This window comes from Nannospalax galili, unplaced genomic scaffold (assembly GCF_000622305.1).
Source record: "Nannospalax galili isolate Female #2095 unplaced genomic scaffold, S.galili_v1.0 scaffold251, whole genome shotgun sequence".
NCBI classification, from domain to species: Eukaryota; Metazoa; Chordata; class Mammalia; order Rodentia; family Spalacidae; genus Nannospalax; species Nannospalax galili.
Genome location: NW_008329576.1, coordinates 2033683 through 2037470, shown reverse-complemented (window position 1 = coordinate 2037470; position 3788 = coordinate 2033683).

The following is a 3788-nucleotide window of genomic DNA, read 5'->3' as shown; positions in this document are numbered from 1 at the left end:
GAGCCTAGAAGATTGAGAATGAATCCCAGATGTCCAGTCTTGAGCTTCTTTGCTGGATTTTGATTTTGCTTAAGTGATTCTGATTCTTCCCTTTTGAAATATGACAGTCCTTAACTTGTTTTGGATTTTACAGGAGCCCACAGTTAAAAGACTTTAAAAGAGACTTTGAACTTTAAAGTGTTTGAATTTTTTGGACTGGAACTTTCAAAGTTGTACTGTTTTATGTTGTGATATTAACATCATACTGAGGACAAAAATGGAAAGGTTTTAGTTTAATAAGGTGTTTGTGGACCAAGTTGACAAGGGATCAATTATGCTGGATAGCTGTAGTTGTCAACTTGACACACCTGGTTAGAGGGAACCTCAGCTGAGGAATTTTCTCTATTGGATTGGTCTGTGGCTATGTCTGTGGGGCATTTTCTTGATTATTGAGTAGATGGGGAAGGGCCATCCCACTATGAGCAGTGCCACTCCTGAGCAGGTGGTCCTGTATTATATAAGAAAGCAGGCTGAGCACAGGCCAGGGGAGCAAGCCAGTAAGCAGCTATCCTCCATGGTTTGAGCTCCAGGTTCCTGCTTGAAGTCCCTTGATGAACTGTGATTGTAAGCCAAATAAACCCTTTTGTTCACAAAAAAAAAAAAAAAAAAAAAAAAAAAACCAAGGAATTGAGATCAAAAAAAAAAAAAAAAAAAAAAAAAAAGATCCATGGAATGTGGGATGTGGGACCTTGGGAGGCGCACAAATATAAGCATCCTCAAGACAGAACCAGATCTCAGTTAAGGCAAGAAAGTAGACAGGAAACACATGTCACATGTGGAGAAGAATATAAACCACCCAGACCCTTTCTGCTCTGCTGTTTTGACTCATTTGCAGATTCAACTTCCCAAGGAACATTCTCAGAGAGAGGTGGCTTGACCAAGGCAGAATGCTCAGATTTTTCTAGCATAACAACCTTCTTCTTGGCGTTGTCATAAATACCGTGAAGACCTTTTAGGAAATGGAGAAACAGATTGAGCAGCACAAGTGATTTGAATTGTTGTGTGAGATCTTGGGGGCATCCGTGCCAGGAGTCAGGATTCCTGAAACCAGGAATGTGGTGGTTTGAATGAGAACTGTCCTGCATAGGCTATGTGAGCACTTGGTCAGTTGGTGGCTCTGTTTGAGGACAGGAAACCTCCAAGAGGTGTGGCCTAGCTGGAGGAAGCAGGTCACTAGGACTGTGGCCTAGCTGGAGGAAGCAAAGATATGGGCACCCAGGTTTCTGCTCTGCCAGCCTCCTGCCATGCCTCCCGGCCAACATGGACTCGTACCCCTCTGGAACCATAAGCCCAAATGAATTCTTCCTTCTCTAAGTTGCCTTGGTCACAGAGTTTTATCAAAGCAGTAGAAAAGTAACTAATACACAGGGAAAGGAGAAAAGCCAGAATTTTAAAGTTTGTCTATGGCCCTTAATGGAAAAGACAGGCCTCAGCAAATCCCCATGGATCAAAATAACAATGTAATGTTTTAAATGCACTCTATTTAAACAGTTAATGAAACATTTTATTCTCCCAAGGTTGAATGTGTTTCACCAAATTTTTTTAAATTGGTGAACAATATATATTTATAGATTAGAATGTGATGTGTTGATCTAGGTCTGCATTTTAGGAAGATCAGATGAAGCTGTCCTACCCAAATCACTTCACCTAAATTATTAGAGATGCTAAAAGGGGAAATGACGCACCAAACTCTGCCGCAGTTAACAAAAAGATCTGTGCGGCTATAGCTAGAAAAAGAGAAAGAAAAATTCTTAACATTTACTCTCCCTGTGGGATTACGGGGCAGAATGTTCCATTCACAAGCACTTCTTATCAGCATGGAAGGAAAACTGAATTGCTCCAGAGGGAGACTTCGGTTGGTTGGTTGGTTGGCTGGCTACTGGCCATTGTGTTAAATTGGTTTGTGCTACCATCTGGTGGTAATAATAAAGTTCTGCAGCAGCTAAAGTTTGACACTTTAAATGTAAAATAAGGAATTACCAGAAATGACTTTCAATTGCACTGTGTTAAAATGAATTACTTCCGTTCTCATTTGATATATGCAGGAAGACTTTCTGCCAGCATGGGGCTGGAGAGATGGCTCAGTGGTTAAGAGCACTGGCTGTTCTTGCAGAGGACCCGGGTTCGATTCCCAGCTCCCACGTGGCAGATAACAACTGTCCGAAACTCCAGCTCCAAGGGATTCTACGGCCTCTTCTGTCCTCCGCAGGCACTGCATGACACCAGTGCACTTACCTATAAGCAGGCAAAGTACACATACACATAAAATAAAAATAATAATAAATAAAATATTTTTTAAAAAAGAATGCATGTGGTCAATCTCTTGGTCCCAAGTGGGGATTCATGCATACATGGTGTGTTTTCCACAGCACCTGCTACTTACCAGTAAGATAGTAATTCAGAGCAAGAGCTAACCCAAGTTGTCGAGTCTGAACCCTATCTTGGCCAATGAAAATTCTGAGCAAGTCTTTGAATTCCCTTGATTCTAGTTACCTCATCTAAAACATAAGGTCAATACTACTGCCTATTTTAAAGAGTACCTGTGAAAACCAAGCTGATATAGACATGTAGATTGTGCTGAATAATGGGGTACACAGTAAGTGACCCAAAATGTTGAATATTACTTCTCAAAAGAGATTTCTATAGTTCTTCAATCAATGGGACAAGAGGAAAAGTAAATATGAGCAGCCCATCATCCCACTGCACCCCTCAGTGAAGATGTGTTGGGTTACAACTGTCAGGTTCCCTTTCTGCTTTTGGATCCAGTACGTGGTATAGGAAGCCATGGGTCTAATCCCAGAACTCACTGTTCTAGAACTGACACTGATTCTATTCCTCCTGGTTATCTTTGCTGTGGTTTTGAATCATGGGAGCCTGTACTGCCTGGACTTTAGATATGGAGAACCCACTTCGCAAACTTCGTGTGATTCCCACACCTCATAAAGTTCCTGTCACCATGCTTAGGAGTCCCATCTGTGGTGGTTTCAGTGAGAATTGTCCTCCATAGGTTCCAAGTATTTGAACATTTGGCCAATTGGTGGCACAGTTTAAGAAGGATCATGGAGTCCCTAAGGAGGTGCAGCCTTGCTGGAGAAAACACATCACCGGCTTTTGGGAATTCATAGCCTTGCCCCATGCTGTTTCTTCAGTCTTCACAGATTCTCTCTCTCTCTCTCTCTCTCTCTCTCTCTCTCTCTCTCTCCCTCACCCTTGCCTTCTGCCTCTCCCTTCCTCCTTCTCTTCTTCCCTCTCCCCCCATCTCTCTCTCAATCTCTGCTTCCCGCTTCCCACGCGTACTTGATGTGAGCACTCGGCTTTCTGCTCCCGCGATCTCTGCCGCCTCTCCACCACGATGGACTCTCATCCCTCTGGAACCGTAAGCCCGAATGCACTCTTCCTTCATACGTTGCCTTGGTCATGGCATTTTATCACAATAACAGAAAATACCAAACACACCATCCATCTTTTCCGTGCTCACTTTCCCCTTGATGTTCCTTACACTGAGCAGGTGTGTCTGCCCAGGGTGTTTGGTAGCTGCTCTTTCTGCCTGATCACTCTTCCCCAGAAACCCAAGAAGCTCTCCCACGTGTTTTTATTGCCTTTTAAACGTGGCCTCCTCAGAAACATCATCTTTAGTCGCACCATTATAAAGAAAAAATGTCACATTCTGTCTGGTTTAGCCTTTTTTCAAAGCACTACCTCCCTGGCATATTCTGTGTATTTACTATCTGCTCTCCTATCAGCCACCA